Below are 22,907 nucleotides of genomic sequence, written 5' to 3' on the forward strand. Positions count from 1 at the left end.
CGCGATCTCGGCTCACTGCAATCTCCGCCTCCTGGGTTCAAGCAACTTCCCTGCCTCAGCCTCCCGAGTAGCTGGGACCACAGGCATGCACCACCATGCCCGGCTATTAATTTTTTGTATTTTTAGTAGAGACGGGCTTTCACCAAGTTGGCTAGGATGGTCTCGATTTCCTGACCTCTCCCGCTTTGGCCTCCCAAAGTGCTGGGATTACAGGTGTGAGCCACCGTGCCCAACCTCTTCTTCTACTTTAAAACCACAAAAAGGAAAGAGACTTTCACTCCTGCTTCATGGGTCTCCTCTCTTCCACTCAGTTCCTTTCTTTATCCAGCCTGTTTGTCTTTGGAGAGGTCATTTTGATCATCTAGACTGGTAGACTGTGGAATCCACATTAAAACACCCATCAACTATCAGAGGTGATGCTTTAGGCAAATGAAACTGAATCTCAGGGAAAAGGCTAAGACATGGATATTTTTTAAAAATTCCCTAAGTGAATACATTTGTAGCCACATATGAGAACCAGTATTCTACAACATGCATTCTCAAAATAATGCTGCCCATTACAATTGTGTAAGTTAAAGTTGGGCCGAGGATATAAGGAAACCCCACGTTGATTTGAGAATGAGGCAGAAAAAAACCTTCCTCATAAGGGTATCAGGACTTCCCAAAAGGGTAAGAGGGGGCTGAGATGACAATGTGTAGGCGCTGCCCACGTTCAGGGGTATGCCCGAAGTTAAAATTATTTCCAAAAACCCCTACGTGACCACAGACAGCGCTGAGCCTGTCACGCTTATATTTAGAAACAAAGCAGTACACACATGAAGAAATTCTATCAGACATAATACAATTAAAATAAATAGCTTGTCTCTACCCTATTAAAAAAAAAGGAAAATAAAGTTTTATACACTAGTCATCTTGTTGAAAAGTACCCAGAAAATAAATACACTAAAAAAAAAAAAAAAAAAAAACTCAGTGGGAGCTAGCACAGCGATTTCTAGGGTGGGTAATTTTGCAAAGTTTTCCTAGGTAGTTTTAGTGAAAGTTTTAGGAAGTTTTTGGTTCCATATAATGATTCAAGTTTAGAATCCTAGGGTGTGTGTATGTGTGTGTGTGTGTGTGTTTGTGTGTGTTTCTGAGAGAGAAAGAGAGAGACAGAGATTATGATTGCAGAATGGATCAGACACACAACTGGCGAAAGTCCGTATTGGAACAAAATGCCTGGAAGCCAGTTTGGCAACATTATTTTAAAAATGTAAAATTTTGCATTCCACTTCCAGAAATTTACTCTGAGGGACTCACCATAGGATGATAGAAAGTCATAACTCTTTATAATAACAAAACGGTGAATACAGTACATATGCAATAAAATGAATTAATTATAATACATACAATGAAATATACAATGCATTCATCAGAAATAATGTGGCAGAAGGATTTTCAGTAATGTCAAAAAAATGGTTACATGTTATTGTTTGTGAAAAATATTAGGTTGCATAATTGCCTGTACAATATGACCTGTTTGTGTTAAAAATAGTGTATTTATTATTAGAAAAAAGCCAAAATGAGTATAATATCAAAATATTTATAGTAGTTATTCACCAGAAGCAAAATCCTTGAAAATAAGAAATAAGTAGTGCATTTAGATCACAATATAAGTAATTTTCAAATATGTTGTTGAATTCTGAGCATTGTGATTTTCTTGTTATGTCTATTCTCTAAGTTTTCTGCAACGAATAAATATTACTTAAATGAGAAAACAGAAATGTATATATATAGACAGAAAAATGAAATAAATATATAAAAATAAAATTGATTTTTAAGTGGTAAAATGACAGAATAATGATTTTTTTTATCTTTAATGTATCTTTAAACACACACACACACATACACAAATCTTGAAAGTCACTCTTCAGATGGTACAATTGTGTTTATGAAGAACCCAGAAGAATCTATAGATATTAAAATACAAATATTTACATAAAAGTCAATTGTATTTTTATATAACAGCAAACACAGTAAGACAAAGAGACTAGCCTATAATCTCAGATACCCGGGAGGCTGAGGCAGGAGGATGGCTTGAGGTCAGAGGTTGGACCTGATTAACATGGTGAGACTATCTCTTAAAAAAGACAAAGGAAATAAATATAAACAACAACAAAAAAAAATTTTTAAAGGCAGCAGTCATGAAAACATACAAGTTAGAAAAGGAAACCAAATTGAAAAAAAAGAAGGAAAATAGTTACAAAAGCAATTAAAAACATAAAATACATAGAAAAACCTTTTTCAAGAGACGAGCGAGAATGTTGTGGAGAATGTGGTAATTTTTTAATTATGGAGCCCACGTGGTCTGGTTTCAGACTGTGTGGCTCCCCTGAATTCACAGAAAAAAATAAAATCAAATTCCTGCCTATTCTTACCATATCCCCAAATCAATTTCAGAGATATTAAACACTTAAATATGAAAAACAAAACAAAACAGTTTAGATAAATAACACCTCTAGAAAGAAAAAGATTTCTTAAATAAGGTTTTTACTCATAAAGGAAAAAAATTAAAATGTGACTGTGTTAAACTTAAAACTTTCTCTGAAGAGTCAGCTGAAAATTTTGGGAAGATATTTGCAACATATATATACTTTTTTCTAACAAAAAAAGTAATAAAAATATATAAAGGCAGCCTACAAATTAATAAGAAAATGAGTGGCAAACAGAACAGTAGAGAAACAAAGGGAAAATTTTTTTCAAAATATAAACAAAATTGGCATGATTATGTAAGATTGAAATTCACACACCCTTCAGTATGCCAGTTTTACTCCTGGATATACGCCCAAAAGAAATTTTAGCATATGTGTACCAGGAGACTTGGACAAGAATATCCATTTGTAACAGCAAAAACCTGAAGCAACACAGATCAGACAAATGGGATAATGGGTAAATAAATGTGGTATATTCATACAGTTGAATATTATATAGCAGTGAAGATTAAGAACTACATATTACACTCATCAACATAGGTGGTACTGAATGATAAGAGCATGTTACAAAAGAATAATTACATGAAGTTCAAAACCAAGCAAAATCAAATAGTACATTGTTTAGCGATAAATGCCTATGTGGTAAAACTAACAAGAAAAAAGAAGAAATGATAAACTCGGTGTTTTTGTTTTTTTTTTTCTCAAGAAGCCTCCTTTCTAACGGGGGAGGTGGCTCACTCACATGCACTCAATCATTTCCCTGGATTGAGGAAGATGAATAGTTTGGGGGAAAGTTACATGAGGCTTTAGAGGTATTGCTAATGTCTGATTTCTTAAGCTCAGCGGTGGGTATGCAAGTATGCATTTTATTATTATTCTTAGGTTACTTAGGTTATAAATATGCTTTTTGTATTATTTATTTACAGTTTTTCATTAAAGAATAGAAACATTGAAAATGAGGGAAAACCTTATCAGAACCAGTTTGAGCAGTCTACAACTTTCTCTTAGAGACAGCATAGCATGGGTTTGTGAGATACAGAGTTAGGATTTTTAAACATGACTGTGTCACACTTCTGAGACCCATTTTTCTCATTTGTCAAATGGGGATAATACTTAACTCATAATGTATTGTTAGGATGAAATTTCATCATATGTATTTTTTATAAACCCTAGATTATGGATGGTCATATATTAAGCATGTAATACATACGGGTCATTGTTATTTTTATTACATTACAAAAGTGAAGAGTTCCTTAAAAATAAGCAGAAATGGGAATTATAATTGGTTGTTTGAAATTAAATACATTGAGGTTATATTAAATGAATGCTATGTTATTTATAATATTTCTCTCAAATGTGAGGAGTATGTTTTATTCAAAGGACTAAAAATAATTGCTGTACATCATCTAAACTTTCTCACATTTTGCATGGGACATTTACACATCATGTGTATTTTGTTTATCGCATCAGGCTTGATTACTAAGAATTACGATGGAACTTCAGAGAACAGGCATTGAAGATCATTCCTATTAAAGTTCACCTCCCATCAAAAGAAGATAAAGGAGAAAAGTAGATAAAGTTCAAAGAGGAGATTTAAAGTGACAGGTCTGAGCAGAAAAGGCCAAGAAGTGACACTTCAAATTACCCAAGGACCTAGAGACGGGCAGAGCCCCGGCTCCTCTGAAGGTCAGGGTTTTATATGGGCACACCATCTGGATGACTTCATTTAATGAAATTACATCAAAGCGTGTTGGTTTTACAACCCTAGAGAGGTGGGCTTGGGGTAGCTTCCATTGAAAAGTCAAATTACTTCACAGAAAAACAAAACAAAACAAAAAGAAAAGGTTAGTTGCTAAAACTTTTGAACCAAAAGGAAAAGACAGAATTTCCTCCAATCACAAGAAACCAAGAAAAATATCACATTTCCTGGCTGCCCACTCAATTCACCACCCCTCGCCCAGTCCCCTTTAGCAACAGAGAAAGAAATCACAGTAGTGAATTAATAAAGCAGTGAGCCAGACTTTCCTTCCTCGTGTGATTCAGCCCCGCAGCTGGGGTGGCGGGGGGGGCGAGTAAGAAGCAAGTTCTTTAACACTGAGCGTTCTGGACTGGCTTTCAGTATTAGACATCCGGAGTTTTTGAAAATTAACACTGGAACAAAGTGACTATCATACTCCATGTCCCCTTCACCCGCCCTCAGTCAAAACTTTATTTTAAGGTTTCTTTGGGGCTGATTAAAAAAACAAAACAACAACAACAACAGCAAAAAACCTAATGGGAAACACTATCTAGACATGGAGAAATCAAACCAATACTAAAGCATGCTGTAGTAACTACCACTACCTATGATTGATTTTAGTATAGGAAAAATATGTTTTACCATAAATGACACTCCTTAAACTCTGTAACCAGCCTCCTTCCTCTCTCTTTCCAGCATATCTAGTTAATCATACATGACTGCAGCAAGGTGATGCAATAGTTTCAGTGTAACTGCCTTATCTAGGCATGGAATGAGAAGACCTGTGTGATTGTGGAGCTATAGACACTCACAGCGTGGCCCCTTGAGCATAACAATCGTGGTTAGAGTTTTTCCACTGAGCCTTGCAGGGATATCTGTGGCACCTGCACCTTCTGTGATGTGCCACCTGGAAACCCAGAGACCAGATAGGACTCCAGGGGACTGTGCTGACTTTCTTGCCCTGTGCTTACACTTCTGAGATAAGGATCTAAGAATAAATTCAATTTCTGGTACCCTCACTTGCTTTGTGGGTTGTCAAAACCTGAAAAGCCCTACCTAAAACAATCTGCATATCCAAAAGTACTCCTCTTAACCACTGGTGGCATTGACGACTATGAGATGCCCCATTGACAAGGAGATGCCCTCCTGTTGTTGAGTCCCCCAATGACATTCTCAGGATGATGTCTGTTGGAGACACACTTCTAGTAGGTGAAATTCACACTAACAGGCAGGGTGAACTCTTCCAGACCACCAGAGAAAAAGCAACACTTCATGGAAAACTTTGGCAGTACAAGTGTAAAAAGAACTACCTAGGGCCAGGTGTGGTGACTCATGCCAACACTTTGGAAGGCCGAGGCGGGCTGATTGCTTGAGCTCAGGAGTTCAAGACCAGCCTGGAAAACATGGCAAAAATATCTATAGATAGATAGATAGATAGATAGATAGATAGATAGATAGGTGATCGATAGATAGATGGATAGATAGATAAAAAATTGTTTTAAGCCAACTACCAGGGTTGGTTATCTCCCAGAGCAGAGAATGAGGGAATCCTCAAAGCATAATTCTCTGTGAAATTCACCTTTATCATTCTCTAGCACATAATAGAGCATTCTAGAAAGTGCCCAGAAGCTTCTCTCTCACCCAGGAATAAAGAACCCCAGATGTGAGCCGGGGCTAAAAGGTGTCTGGACAGCTGCCCTCCTCTGAGGAGGAGAGGTTGGGCCTTGGTGCCCAGAGCAATAGTGAGTAGTCATCTTATCTTCTACCTCCTCCATGGAATCGCTACATTGGATTTTTGACATCACAAGCCACTATGATCCTATCCATTATATGCATTTCACAGAAGCACAGTGTGAAATACTTGAATAGAGCTTCTGTCTTCTAGTTACAAGTGTGTTCTCACTGTTAAAAAAGAAAATTGGCCTCAACCATTTCTTAACAATGCTGACATTTACTTCAAGAAGAAAAGTGTGGGATTTAACCTGTGAACATTTTATTCTTCCACGCCGCCCTTCAAGGAACTAGGGTAAATGGACAAATAGTTCTTATAATTTAATACTGCTTTTTAAAAATAGATACTGTATTGAATTTTTTTGCTAATTATATTAATAACTTCAAAGCCTTTTATGGAAGTTGTTTGCTGGAAACAGAAGGTATTTTTATTTCACTGAAAAACGTGATGAGATTTGGGTTTAAAATTTTGGAGGAAGGACCTGGATGTAGTTGTTTAACAAATTTGTCCACATGTTCTTTTAAGATATCATATTTGGTCTTGTTTAAGGAATTCTTTTCTATCTTCAAGTCAGAAAAATATTCACCCATATATATTCCTCTCATAAGGTTTTGATTTTGACATATAAATTACTTATCCTGTCTACAATTGATTTTTGAGCATACTAAGAGCTAGGACTCCAAATTCAATTTTATCTATATTTATAATCAGTTTTCCAACTGTACTTTTTAAAGATTCCCTCCTTTCTCTATTGCTCAGCTATATTACCCCCATCATGTGACAAATTTCCATGTATTTGTCATATGTATAAATGTGTCATATGAAGTGCTAATCTCACTAGTGAGCAAGGAAATTCAAATCAAGACTGTTGAGATGTCATCTGCACACTGTTAACTGGCCTCTCTATTCAATTCCACTGAAAATGTGTCTATTCTTACGCCAGTACAAAACTATTATTTGTGATAAATTGTTCTTGTAGGATGAAAATAGCTAACTCTTAGTGTATCGTCTTTCTAAACACAGTAAGATTTGGTTTTCCAAGAGTTTATTTCTTTTATGTTGAGAAAAAAAAAAACCTGATGGCTGATTTGGGCCTGTATATACCTTAATGGCCAAGTTGGGGCTGCAATTTTCCTTTCCCATTCCATTCTTGTCAAATTTTGGTAGCAAGGTCATACTGAATTCATAGAATGAGGTGTGGAGTATTTCTTCTTTCTCTATGAATTATAGGAATACTATAAGAGATAGGTTTTAAGAAAGTCTTTTTAAAAAGATTACAAAAGTCATGTAAACTTACTGTCAGGAATTGTAAAAACACCCAATATTAGAAAGAACACAACAGAAGCAATTTATAGGCATTACCATCCAGAAAGGACTGTTAAATATATTTGGCATATTTCCTTCTAGATCTTTTTGTCAGTCTCTGCAAGATATGTCCAATTTCCTCTTTATCTATATCTGTATACACACACAGAATTCTGACCATTGTAGTGTATATTATCTACCAATTCTTTCATTATTAGAATTTCCCATGCCAGTAAATATTCTTTAAAAACAGAAATTTTAGTACCTATTAAGCTGATATTAAAACAAATCCCAATTAAACTCCCTTTGCATCCCACATAAATATTTTTATTTTTAGGTGAATAATGTTTAAAAACTCAGTAAAGAATATATTAATACACGTTTTCATTTCCTGTTAAGCTTGCCACCTTTATTCTTAGCTCCATCCTCGTCCTGATGCACCTAGCCTGACCAAGGCTTGAAGCACATCAGGTGCTCTAACCCTACTCCTAGGTACAGTCTTGAATTTGCACCGGATCCAAGGCCATTGTGTCTGGGCTGAGCTCCAACATCTTTGAGCCCCCTGAGCTGCATCCTTTATATTCCTCCTGACCCTCACTGAGCTTACTCTGTCCATGTCAGGCAGCTTGCCCTGATTAACACTGAAACCCCTATCTGGGCCTGGAGCCAGGTCATGAACTGCACCCAGCTTCTCTGGGGCCTTGCCAACATGGTTTCTTATTGCCAGATATGTGTTCGTTTATTCTGTTTGTCAGTAGGTCAAGTCAATAAAAATATATTGATTGCCTACTCCGTGCCAAGCTACTATGTGGGGGATATTTCTGTGTGGACTTTGATCTGCTGTTGAGATCTCAGTCAACCCTGCCAAATGCCTGATTCTGAAATTCACCATTGGCTGGACAGTCTGTTTTGCCCCAAAATGGACATCTTAGATACTGATATCATGACAAGCTTACTATATCCCTTTTGACACCATAACTTGAAAATCTAGCTATTCATCTCAGGTCCCAGTTCTACAGACAGGTTAGTCCCCAGTAATTCTGGCTCCTTTTCCTGTCCTCATGTCTCCATCACCAAGATCCTGCAGACTTTCCAGATCAGCCTTCTTTGATTCTGACCTTTATAACATTTATGATTTACAAAAATGTCTTCATATGTATTTTCCCATTCTAGTATTGAATCTTAAAATAACTCTTTGAGGGAGGAGGGGAGACTTGTTAAATTTCTGTTTCACTAAAGAGGAAGCTGTCTTTAAGAAGCCTAATGATGTATTTACGTTTAATAAATGATCTCTTTAGGACTTGAACTCAGACCTTATCTCTCATTTTAGTGTTCTTTACCCTGGGGGCTGCGGTGGCTAAACTTCACTTTGAACAGACCAGATAATTCAGGAAGCAGCCAACCCTTTGGTGTGAAAGATTAATGTGTTAGATCTGCAAGGATGACATTTTAACTCCTAAAAAATTACTCAAAACACATAAATATTAGATACTGTATAGTTAGAAGGATAAAAATCAGTAGACGTAGGGCCAGGCAGGGTGACTCACGCCTATAATCCCAGCACTTTGGGAGGACAAGGTAGGCAGATCACTTGAGGTCAGGCGTTTGAGACCATACTGACCAATATAGTGAAACCCTGTCTGTATCCAAAATACAAAATACAGAAATTAGCTGGCCATGGTGGTACATGCCTGTAATCTCAGCTACTTGGGAGACTGAGACAGGAGAATTGCTTGAACCCAGGAGGCAGTGGTTACAGTGAGCTGAGATTGTACCACCACATTCCAGCCTGGGCGATAGAGTGGGACCCAGTCTCAAGAAAAAAAAAATCAGTAGATGGAAAAGACCTTTGAGCAACGTGAGAATATGGTTCTTAGCTAGGCATAGACCTATCAAAAGGAAAGCTCTGTATAGCATCTTTTTAAAAAACTAATTTAATTTAATTTTTATATTGAAACATAATTGTACATATATATGTGATACATGTGATATTTTGATACAGGTATATGCTGTGTAGTGATCCAGTCAGAATAAATAGGGTATCTGTGGCCTCAAATAGTTGTCATTTCTTTGTGCTAGAAACATTGCAAATCTCGTCTAGCTATTTCGGAATATACATCCCATAGCCTTTCTACAGACTGAAAGTTGACTTGGCTACTTGAGAGTAGAGGAGTCATCCATCCCAATATACATAGTACATGGCAGTGTTGGTTGCCACCACCTTCAAGTGCGCTTCCCAGCTCCCCTTTCTTTGTTGGGGCTGAAAGCCTGGAAGCATTTCCTGACCTGTGCTTCTAGCAGAGTTCTTGTTTAGAGCTCACCTCTGAGAAAACCTCACCAGAGATTTGGAAAGCAAAGGAGAAGGAGAACCCATTATCCTCTGGTGACAGCTGCAGGTAGTGGATGTAGGGAGAAAGAAATGTCGTTCAATGTAATTTCTGAATTTTCATACTTTTGAAAATCATCAGCAGTTTCTCCTGAGCTTCTCTTGCCCAGCACGTCTATCAGTTATCTTAGCATCACGTTTCCTATTAAAAATCCTGTCCTGCTTAGCATTTCTAACGTGGTGTTGTTTTCCTCCGGTCCAATTTCAACTGATTATCATATTTTCTCCCATGATTTTGTCATTTTTACATTTATTTTTTAAATTTAATTGAATTTTATTATTATACATTTTGAGACAGAGTCTGGCTGTGTCACCTAGGCTGGAGTGCAGTGGCACAATCTTGGCTCACTGCAGCCTCTGCCTCTCAGGTTCAGGTGGTTCTGGTGCCTCAGCCTCCCGAGTAGCTGGGATTACAGGCCTGCACCACCACACCTGGGTAATTTTTGTATTCTTAGTAGAGATAGGGTTTTGCCCATGTTGGTCAGGCTGGTCTCGAACTCCTAATCTCATGTGCTCCTCCCGCCTCGGCCTCCTCCCAAATTGCCAATATTACAGGTGTGAGCCATGGCACCCAGCTACATTTACTTTTGTTTCTCTGGATAGGAGCTCTTCAAGGCATGGATGTGTCCTATTTATTTTGCAACTCCAATGCTTTCAATATAAGAGGCATTCAATAAATGTTGTTAAAAGGGAACATGAAAAATAAATTTGAGTGGGAGGAGGATGAGATATTTTGGAGCAAACAAAGAATCAAATATACCTAGTAAGGGAAAAAAAAGAAATCTTCAAAATGTCACTATTTAATTCTAGAGTTGTTTTGTATAGTCAACCAGCTATTAGCATTTAGGGCACTACCTTGATGAAGAAATCCTATGCAAAAACCTCTTCTTTATAGAAAAGTTGGATTTCTAAAAAAAAATTACAAAGTATTTGTACATCATGCAAATTCAGATTGGCATGCTTCATTAATGTTTGATTGAAAGGTTACATGCCTTCTAATTGAGGTATATGAGTGGTGATCGCCACAAGAGAAATTACTCATATTTAAATATTTTTTCAGCCCGTGGTTGGAGGCACAGAGGGCACACACTGGGCAAAACATGAATTCTGATCCCTAACGAACATCTTACATCTCATACATCGTCTCAACATTTACTTTTAGAGAAAGTCATACTGTGTCAGACATAGGGTTAAGCATTTGAGACACAGAAAAACAAAGTTCCTATACTTTAAGAAATTCACATATGTGATAAACCTTAACCAGTGATTACAAAATTGTGACAGAAAGTACACAGGTTTCAAGGAAATACCTAGGAAAAGCAGCTAAATCAGTTTGGAGAATGTGAGACTACGTGCCTCTTGGATTAAAGGACCCTGGAGCTGAGTTATGAAGGCTGCACAGGGACTGACTAGGGAATAAAGGTGGTGCAGGTGGCGGGAATGGCAGAAGCAGGTTCTGAGTTGAGGACTCAGGTCATTCCTAGATTCTCCGTGGGTATGAATGGAGGCAGAGAGCCATGGGCCCACATATCACCAAAAAGCCTTGTGAGCCACATGAAGGAACTAGGACTTTGGAAATCTATCGAGGGCCATTAAAAACCAGTCCTATGGTCAGTGGAATTCTGCTCAGAGCTTAGAGACCTGGACTTCATTTAAGTCTTTGTCTCTGAAATCCTTCAGTTCTAGGGTGTTCCATGGGCCCCAGGAGTTCTCTGTAATTAGGGTGTTCTTCATAATTAGATGGATATTTAAAAAGATCCCACTGGCTGCACTTTGGGAGGTGGCTTGGGGGGCTTATGACTGAGAGTAGGAGGACTAGTTACAGATCTTTTGGGGTGGTCCAGGTGAGGCGAGGTGAGGTGAGGTGAGGACTGATGTGGTGTGCGGGTGACGGTGTGCTAGACAGATTTAACAGGCTCCAAATCAACACTCTCTACTCTTCTCTTTTTTTGGTTAAAATATTTTCATTAAATTTTTTCTGCACATGTTTTTCATTTATAGTACATAATTAATAATCTTCTGTTTACTGATGGCTTGGGATATATGCATGCTATATTATTACCACATCTGTGAACAAATTTTCTGACAATCAGGTATTATCCTTCACATATTTTTAGATTTGAAGAGACATTCATGTGTTTTGTTCAGACATGAAATGTCAAGCTGTTCTTTTCTTAAAAATACAAAATCCTACATAGATAACAAAAGAAACATAAAGTTGGTTTAAGCAATATGTTTCTAAACTCTGTGGTTGAATAATCACAGTACATTTCTACAGTTTTGCTGCCTCTGAGATCTGTGTAGCTTGTGCTGGGCCAGTGGGGTCAAACCTCTTGTGGACCAGAAACCTCTGTGTCAACAATTTCCTCTCTACTCTTTGAAACTACTCTTTTCTTTTCACTGTAAAAAAAGAAAAAGACTGCTCCCTTTTAATACCTGTGATAACTGTTCTTAAAGTATCTAGTTTAAAAGCCACAAACTTGGTTATGTCTTTAAGCCCTCAAGAAGGGATATAAAACTGCCACCAGACTTTTCAGTGTTCTAAACTTAAAGTCCTTTTAAAGTTTAAGTTTTCTAAAGTTGGTCATGAAAAGTGTTGAGTACTAGCTACTTCTTATTTTCTGACTCATTATTCTACTGGAAAATCTATAAAATTGGAATTCACAGAGAAGCAAATTTGGGAAACTAGTGCAGTATCCAACCGATATGTTAATTAATTTCGCCTTCATGAAACCGTTGGTGTGAAGGGGCATGGAACAGCCGGGACATGGAGGATTTCACCGGCAAGTGTTTGAATGAAGTCCAGGGCCCTAAAACCAGAGCAGAAGTTCACTGAATCATAGGACTGGGAAGATGATAGAACACTCAGGTAAGTAGATAAGCGCTGTTTTAAAGGCAGGGAGAAGGTGGATGGGACAGTGCAAGAGAGATTTATTCTACTTCTTTTCTTAGTCATTTCATATTAGGAATCCAAGGGTTTTTTTTTTTTTTTAATTGTTGCTGTTGTTGCCTAGGCTGGAGTGCAGTGGCGCAATCACGGCTCACTGCAACCTCCTCCTCCCGGGTTCAAGTTTTTCTCCTGCCTCAGCCTCCCTAGTAGCTGGGATTACAGGTGCATGCCACCATGCCCAGGTGATTTTTGCATTTTTAGTAGAGATGGTGTTTCACCATGTTGGCCAGGCTGATCTTACGTTCCTGATCTCAAGTGATCCACCCGCCTTGGCCTCCCAAAGTGCTGGGATTACAGGAATGAGCCACCGCACCCAGTCATCAAGTTTCTTAATATTAGGAAATTCCTGCTTGTTTGCTGTGCTTCTTCATGCTGTAAATCATATCTCCTCTTGTTTTGATTCCTGTGTGGTCTGAGAGCAGCTGAATGTCCTTCTTACTGTAATAAAGTATGCCAATACTAATTGAAACTGTACATGTCAAATCTTACTCTAACAAATGCTAAGGATTTCCCAGATTCCTGACTTCTAACTCAAAGTTTTTGATAGTAACTGGAGGTAGTACCTTGGAAATAGATTTTCCTCTGGGAGTTAAATAATAAACCAGTTCGGATATGTATGAAGTTACCAGAAGAGACAGACTGTGGCTCAAAATTGAAAGCGTTGACCAGGATTAAAGGAAAGTGGGCCAATCAGGAAATAGGGGTGCTGACACAGAGAACAAGCAGAGTTTCAAAGGCAGAGACATTGGCGGGACTCATCAAGCCATGTATGCGGAGACAGTATCCTGAAGGATTGTCGTTGAGCAAGGAGAGAAGACTCCATTTACTGGGACCTAAAGACGGATATATCCCAACACGCGGAAGGATGCTTCAATTGCACAGACTGTCACTAGCTCCCCTCAATCTGACTCCAGGCTTATCAGGCACCCTGATAATAAGCATTGCCATGGAGTGTGCCTCTAAGGAGGGGTGTCACTGACTGGAGAGTGCAGCGTTTGTACCTTTTTGGTAATTAGTGGATCTTATGAAAAGAATCAATACAGTAGTAGCGTACCTCTGATCTTGGTTAATATGATATTGCCTCTGGGACACTGATTTTTAGGGCACTTTTATACTAAAATGGATTTACCCTGGTAATAAATACCACCTAGTGTGTGTGCACATGACAAGCTGGTCACCTGCAGAAGAAGGTGCCTGCTCTCTTGCAATGCCCAGGTACACACTGAAATTGTATTTGCTTTCCCTCAATTGCTCTTTGAATACAGTACTCTTTTGGCTACTAGCAATTCCAAACCCTGACAGCATATTAGATTCACGGGAACTTAAAAAAAGAAAATACCCAAGAGAGCCGTCACAGGCCAATTAAAGCTGGGAATCTCTGTGCATTGGCATCACTTAAAAGCCCTCTGGGTGCTTCTACTACATCCCCAGAGTTGAGAACCCTTAGCTGGGTTATTGATAAAAACAGCATGATCTGGTAGGGTAAGGGGCAAACATTCCCTGATATATTTTTGAAAGCATCTAATGAGCATTTTACAGATGAGGAAACTGCAACTCAGAGACATGCGGCAACTTGCTCAAGGCTGAGTAACTAACGGGTAATGGAGCCAGCATTTGAACCTAAATATTTCTTTTTTAAAATGTCACGCTCTTTCCATGATATCTAGGAGAATACAGGGCAGAAGGCACAAACTCTATCAGGTTCTAATTAAGGGAGAGAAGAGAGAATGACAGAAAGGGCATAGGGAGTAAACAATAGAGTTTTCCAGATGTTTCATGACATGTCATGACGTCAGCGTCCTGGAAGCTAATGGAGTGTTTGCTTGTGAATGGTCTTGCTGTGACATGGTCTCAGCTTTAATTTCTAAAATGGTAAATATAAACAAATACAAACACAGGTGTGAACCACCACGCCCAGCCCCTAATCTTTTTTATCTCATGCTATCTTTTAAAACATTTTTTGAGCATGCATTTACAAAATATAAATTATTTTAAATCAATCATAATGCACTATTATTTAAAACATTAAAAATCACAAAATAGAGGAATTTAAAACAATGAGATACAAATGAAGTAGGTAATATTTTGAAATAATTATTTTATTAATAATAAAAATATATTTTGACCTCAATAGAAATAGTAATTAATTAATTAATGTGCATTATTGAAAAAAAAATGTCTGTCTCTGTGAGAAAGCCATTCCAAAATGATTCTAAGTTTATTTTATTGTAATCCTTGATGATAATGACTGTCAGGGCTGAAAAAGACACCTTAAGAAAACAGAAAAAAGTAGAAGATAGGTAGAAAAAAAATCACTGGGTGTGCCTGCTAATTCACGATGAATCACATTTCATTGCCACTTATCAAGTAGGAAGACGTTTTTGTTGAAATTCAGCTAGTAAATTCCTATCTTCTTTGATGTCAACTAGTTGGGAAGGTCTAAAGATAAGTTGAAATTCCGAACAAATCAATTCAAAATCTCTAGAAACCTTTCATTTGGGTAATTTTAAAACTCAGCAGAAAATTTGGTTTCCAAGCTTAAGTGTACAGATAATAGAGTTTGTAGGTGGCACATCTGCATCACTTCTGAATGAATGAATGAATGAATGAGTGAAGTGCCTCTGGGACTGCCCTCTGAGCTGAGTAAAGCATACAGTGACAGTGACCCATAGACACTGTCAACTCATATGTCAATATTAGTAACATGTGGTTTATATTGTAATTTTTAAGATTAAAAAAAAAAAACTCAGAGGTCTTCTATTTTGTTCCTGCACCTCCTGAGGATATGCACCCTGCTTTGGGCTTTGGAAGCAATACAAAGCCACCAGCATGTCCTAATTAAAGGAAAAACATGTCCAGGATCATGATTTACAGGCATAAGTCACTAATAAAGACACGGCAAGGAGTGGGCTGGAAAAAGGGATGAAGGAGGCACCAGTCCAAGCTAGAGCAGCAGAAGGGGAGGGGGAGGGTGGATTTGAGAGACATTTTGGAGGTACACTTAAAAGTTTGGATGTGAGGCCAAGTACAGGGGCTCACACCTGTAATCCCAGCACTTTGGGAGGCCGAGGAGGGTGGATCACTTGGGGTTAGGAGTTCGATATTGGCCTGACCAATATGGTGAAACCCTGTCTCTACTAAAGATACAAAATTAGTCAGACATGGTGTCACATGCCTCTAATCCCAGCTACTCGGGAGGCTGAGGCAGGAGAGTTGCTTGAACCTGGGAGGCAGAGGTTGTGGTGAGCCAAGATTGTGCCATTGCCCTCCAGCCTGGGAACAAGAGCAAAACTCCCCCCCAAAAAAAAAAAAAAAAAAAGTTTGGATGTGGCAGGTGGGGAAAAGTCTAGAGGTGGCTAGGAAAATGACAATGCCCTTCCCTGAGCATGGGAAGAAGAGGGTGGGGCATGAAATGTGGTGGGTGCAGTTTCAGATGATATAAGGTCCCCTTCCCTCTCCCCGTGTGGTATATGGGAGGCTTCCTGCAGCATGGGGAGTGAATATCTGGGCAAGCTGAAGCAAAGTCAGTTCCTTCCGAGCTTCATTTTTCAGCCCTCTAATCCCCAGGCTCTTTGTCTTTTTGGAAAGTTATCCATTTCTTTGAGACTCTGAAGCAAGCCGTGGGCTCCAGTTCAGAAGGAAGTATATGTATAGACCACAGCATCAATGTGTACATGTACTTTATAGGATGCTCAGCCCCAGAAATCTGTCCATGTCCAGATGGGGGCCCTGCTCTAACCGGCTCCTTCAATGTCCTCAAAACCTGCTCTGTTTCCCTGTGTGCCAATCTTCTGAGTCAGAGATAATTTGCTAATTTAAGTCACTTCCTATTTTGGAAATCCTCATGACTTATGGTCAAATGCTAATGTTCATCATGCTGATTGATGAATTGTGGTTTCTAATGCCAGGTGTGAGATGGCAAAGAAAATTGAGACAAGAGGAGGTTCACTCTGAGACTTTGATTCCTCTGGGCCAGCATTCATACGGCTCATCCAGGATAGAGTGCAGTAGGAAACACAGAGCACCATCTGCAAATGATTATTGCCTCACTGAACCAGACTCTAGTAAGGAGTACAAAAGAACAAGTTAAAGGACACCACAAGAAAGCAACCAGCCAATCCAGAATATGGGATACTCCATGGCACAGATGACTCCACTGCTCTAACAAATGAATAGCATGAAAAATTAAAGAGAATATTCCAGAAAAAAAAAACCTTGGCTGGGCATGATGGCTCATGCCTGTAATCCCAACACTTTTGGAGACTGAGGCAGGCAGATTACCTGAAGCTAGCAGTTCAAGACCATCCTGGCTAACATGGTGAAACTCTATCTCTTCTAAAAATACAAAAATTAGCTGGGCGTGATGGTGTGTGCCTGTAGTCCCAGCTACTCGGGAGGTTGAGGAATGAGAATTGCTTGAACCTGTGTGGCAAAGGCTGCAGTGAGCTGAGATCATACCACTGCACTCCAACCTGGGCAATGGAGCAAGACTGTTTCAGTGGCTGGCAATACAGCCGAATGGGAACAGCTCCCGTCTGCAGCCCACAGCAAGATCAATGCGGAAGGCAGGTGATTTCTGCATTTTCAACTGAGGTAACCAGGCTCATCTCATTGGGACTGGTTGCACAGTGGGTGCAGCCCACAGAGGGTGAGCTGAAACAGGGTAGGGCGTTGCCTCACCCAGGAAGCACAAGGGGTTGGGGAACTCCCTCCTTTAGCTAAGGGAATCCGTCAGGGACTATGCCATGAGGGACGGTGCGCTCCGGTCCAGATACTACGCTTTTTTCATAGTCTTTGCAACCTGCAGACCAGGAGATTCCCTCTGGTACCTATGCCACCAGGGCCCTGGGTTTCAAGCACAAAACTGGGCGGCTGTTTGGGCAGACACTGAGCTAACTGCAGGATCATAGCCCAGTGGTGCCTGGAATGCCAGTGAGACCATTTCTGCCCCTGGAAAGGGGGCTGAAGCCAGGGAGCCAAGTGGTCTAGCTTAGTGGATCCCACACCCACAGAGCCCGGCAAGCTAAGATCCACTGGTTTGAAATTCTCGCTGCTAGCACAGCAGTCTGAAGTTGACCTGGGATGCTCTAGCTTGGTAGGCGGAGAGGCGTCCACTATTACTGAGGCTTGAGTAGGCGGTTTTCCTTTCACAGTGTAAACAAAGCCTCCAGGAAGTTGGAACTAGGTGGAACCCACCACTGCTCGGCAAAGCCATTGTAGCCAGACTGCCTCTCTAGATTCCTCTTCTCTGGGCAGCATCTCTGAAAGAAAGGCAGCAGCCGCAGTCAGGGGCTTATAGATAAAACTCCTGTCTCCCTGGTACAGTGTATCTGCTGTGGCTGCTGTGGGCGTGGCCTCAGCAGACTTAAATGTTCCTGCCTGCTGGCTCTGAAGAGAGAAGCAGATCTCCCAGCACAGCACTTGAGGTCTGCTAAGAGACAGACTGCCTCCTCAAGTGGGTCCCTGACCCCTGTGCCTCCTGACTGGGAGACACCTCCCAGGAGGGGTTGACAGACACCTCATACAGGAGAGCTCCAGCTGGCATCTGGCAGGTGCCCTTCTGGAACAAACCTTCCAGAGGAAGGGACAGGCAGTAATCTTTGCTGTTCTGTAGCCTTCGCTGGTGACACTCAGGCAAACAGGGTCTGGAGTGGACCTCCAGCAAACTCCAGCAGACCTGCAGCAGCGGGGCCTGACTGTTAGAAAGAAAGCTAACAAACAGAAAGGAATAGCATCAACATCAGCAAAAAGGACATCCACCCAGAAACCCCATCCAAAGGTCACCGACATCAAAGACCAAAAGTAGATAAATCCACTAAGATGAGGAAAAACCAGCGCAAAAAGGCTGAAAATTCCAAAAACCAGAGCACTTCTTCTTCTCTAAAGGATCACAACTCATCACCATCAAGAGAACAAAGCTGAACAGAGAATGAGTTTGATGAATTGACAGAAGTAGGCTTCAGACAGTGGGTAATAACAAATGCCTCCAAGGTAAAGGAGCATGTTCTAACTCAATGAAAGGAAACTAAGAACCTTGAAAAAAGGTTAGAGAAATTGGTAACTAGAATAACCAGTTTAGAGAAGAACATAAATCACCAGCTGGAGCTGAAAAACACAGCACCAGAAGTTCATGAAGCACACACAAGTATCAATAGTGGAATTGATCACGCAGAAGAAAGGATATCAGAGATTGAAGATCAACTTAATGAAATAAAGCATGAAAACAAGATTAGAGAAAAAAGAATGAAAAGGAACAAACAAAGCCTCCAAGAAATGTGAGACTATGTGAAAAGACCAAACCTACATTTGATTGGTGAACCTGAAAGTGACAGGGAGAATGGAACCAAGTTGGAAAACATTCTTCAGGATATTATCCAGGAGAACTTCCCCAGCCTAGCAAGACAAGCCAACATTCAAATTTTCAAATTCAGGAAATACAGAGAACACCACAAATATATTCCTGGAGAAGAGCAACGCCAAAATTCATAATCGTCAGATTCACCAAGGTTGAAATCAAGGAAAAAATATTAAGGACAGCTAGAGAGAAAGGTCAGGTTACCCACAAAGGGAAGCCCATCAGACTCACAGCGTATCTCTCTTCAGAAACCCTGCAAGCCAGAAGAGAGTGGGGCCAATATTCAACATTCTTAAAAGAATTTTCAATCCAGAATTTCATATCTAGCCAAACTAAGCTTCATAAGCAAATGAGAAAGAGTCAAGACCCATCAGTGTGCTGTATTCAGGATACCCATCTCACGTTCAAAGGCACACATAGGCTCAAAATAAAAAGATGAAGGAATGTTTACCAAGCAAATGGGAGGCCAAAAAAAAAAAAAACAAAACAGCAGGGGTTGCAATCCTAGTCTCTGATAAAGCAGATTTTAAATAAACAAATATCAAAAAAGACAAAGAAGGACATTACATAATGGTAAAGGGATCGATGCAACAAAAAGAGCTAACTATCCTAAATATATATGCACCTAATACAGGAGCACCCAGATTCATAAAGCAAGTTCTTAGAGACCTACAAAGAAACTTAGACTCCCACACAATAATAATGAGAGACTTTAACACCCCACTGTCAATATTAGACAGCTCAATGAGACAGAAAATTAACAAGGATATCTAGGACTTGAACTCAGCTCTGGACCAAGTGGACCTAATAGACATCTACAGAACTCTCCACCCCAGGTAAACAGAGTATACATTGTTTTCAGCACCACATTGTATTTTATTCTAAAATTGACCACATAATTGGAAGTAAAACACTCCTAAGCAAATGCGAAAGAATGGAAATCATAACAAACAGTCTCTCAGACCACAGTGAAATCAAATTAGAGCCCAGGATTAAGAAACTCACTCAAAACTGCACAATTGCATGGAAACTGAACACACTGCTCCTGAATGACTAATGGGTAAATAACAAAATTAAGACAGAACTAAAGAAGTTCTTTGAAACCAATGAGAACAAAGACATAGCATACCAGAATTCCTGGGACACTGCTAAAGAAATGTTTAGAGGGAAATTTATAGCACTAAGTGTCCACAGGAGAAAGCAGGAAGGATCTAAAATCGACATCCTAATGTCAAAATTAAAAGAACTAGAGAAGCAAGAGCAAACAAATTCAAAAGCTAGCAGGAGACAAGAAATAACTAAGGCCAGAGCAGAACTGAAGGAGATAGAGACACAAAAAGCCCTTCAAATAAATAAATGATTCCAGGAGCTGTTTTATTGAAAAGATTAACAAAATACATAGACCACTAGCCAAACTAATAAAGAAGAAATGAGAGAAGAATTGAATAGACACAATAAAAATGATAAACAAGATATCACCACTGATCCCACAGAAATACAAACTACCATCAGAGAATACCTGTACACAAATAAACTAGAAAACCTAGAAGAAATGGATAAATTCCTCGACACATACACCCTCCCAACACTAAACCAGGAAGAGGTTGAATCCCTGCATAGACTGATAACAAGTTCTGAAATTGAGGCAGTAATTAATAGCTTACCAACCAGAAAAAGCCTAGGACCAGACAGAGTCACAGCCAAATTCTACCAGAGGTACAAAGAGGAGATGGTACCATTCCTTCTGAAACTATTACAAACAATAGAAAAAAGAGGATTCCTCCTTAACTCATTTTATGAGGCCAGAATCATCCTGATACCAAAACCTGTCAGAGACACACAAAAAAAGAAAAATTTAGGCCAATATCCCCAAGGAACATTGATGCTAAAATCTTCAATAAAATATTGGCAAACTGAATCCAGCAGCACATCAAAAACTTACCCACTTCAATCAAGTTGGTTTCATCCCTGGAATGGAAAGCTTATTCAACATATACAAAACAATAAATGTAATCCATCACATAAACAGAACCGGTGACAAAAACCACATGATTATCTCAATAGATGCAGAAAAGGCCTTCAATAAAATCCAACACCCCTTCATGTTATAAACTCTCAATAAACTAGGTATTGATTGAACATGTCTCAAAATAATAAGAGCTACTTATGACAAACCCAAAGCCAATATCATACTGAATGGACAAAAGCTGAAAGCATTCCCTTTGAAATCCAGCACAAGACAAGGATGCCCTCTCTCACCACTCCTACTCAACATTTAGTATTGGAAGTTCTGGCCAGGGAAATCAGGCAAGGGAAAGAAATAAAGGATATTCAAATAGGAAGAGGGGAAGTCAAATTGTCTCTCTTTGCAGATGACATGATTGCATATTTAGAAGACACCATCGTGTCAGCCCAAAATCTTAAGCTGATAAGTAACTTCAGCAAAGTCTCAGGATACAAAATCAATGTGCAAAAATCACAAGCATTTCCATATACCATAATAGACAGACAGAGAGCCAAATCATGAGTGAATTCCCATTCACAATTGCTACAAAGAGAATAAAATACCTAGGAATAACTTACAAGGGGTGTGAAGGACCTCTTCAAGGAGAACTACAAACCAGTGCTCAAGGAAATAATAGAGGACACAAACAAATGGAAACACATTTCATGCTTATGGATAGGAAGAATCAATATCGTGAAAATGGCCATACTGCCCAAAGTAATTTATAGATTCAATGCTATCTCCATTAAGCTACCATCAACTTTCTTTACAGAATTAGAAAAAACGACTTTAAATTTCATATGGAACTTTTAAGAGCCCATACAGTCAAGACAATCCTAAGCAAAAGGAACAAAGTTGGAGGCATCATGCTACCTGACTTCAAACTATACTACAAGGCTACAGTAACCAAAACAGCATGGTACTGGTGAAAAAACAAATATATAGATCGATGAAACAGAACACAGGCCTCAGAAATAATGCCACATATCTACAGCCATCTAATCTTTCGCAAACCTGACAAAAACAAGCAATGGGGAAAGGATTCCCTATTTAATAAATGGGTTGGGAAAACTGGCTAGCTATATGCAGAAAACTGAAACTGAACCCCTTCCTTATACTTTATACAAATTAACTTCAGATGGATTAAAGACTTAAATGTAAGTCCTAAAACCATAAAAACCCTAGAAGACAGCCTAGGCAATACTGTTCAGGACATAAGCATGGGCAAAGATTTCATGACCAAAACACCAAAAGCAATGGCAACAAAAGCCAAAATTGACAAATGGGATCTAATTAAATTAATGAGCTTCTGCACAGTAAAAGAAACTACCACCAGAGTGAATAGGCAACCTACAGAATGGGAGAAAATTTTTGCAATCGACCCATCTGACAAAGGGCTAATATCCAGAATCTACAAGGAACTTAAACAAATTTACAAGAAAAAAAACAAACAACTTCATCAAAAAGTGGGCAAAGGATATGAACAGATCCTTCTCAAAAGAAGACATTTATGTGGCCAACAAACATATGAATAAGAGCTCATGATCACTGTTAACTAGAGAAATGCAAATCAAAACCGCAATGAATACCATCTCACACCAGTTAGAATGGCAATCATTAAAAAGTCAGGAAACAACAGATGCTGGAGAGGATGTGGAGAAATAGAAACACTTGCACTGTTGGTGGGAGTGTAAATTAGTTCAACCATTGTGGAAGACAGTGTGGTGATTCCCCAGGGATCTAGAACCAGAAATACCATTTGACTCAGCAATCCCATTACTGGGTATATACCCAAAGGATTACAAATCATTCCACTATAAAGACACACGCACACATATGTTTACTGCGACACTATTCACAGTAGCAAAGACTGGGAACCAACCCAAATGCCCATCAGTGATAGACTGGATAAAGAAAACGTGGCACATACATACCATGAAAACTATGCAGCCATAAAAAACTCACATA

Source organism: Sapajus apella, unplaced genomic scaffold, assembly GCF_009761245.1.
Source record: "Sapajus apella isolate SASKATOON/1434 unplaced genomic scaffold, GSC_monkey_1.0 scaffold6, whole genome shotgun sequence".
Lineage (NCBI taxonomy): Eukaryota > Metazoa > Chordata > Mammalia > Primates > Cebidae > Sapajus > Sapajus apella.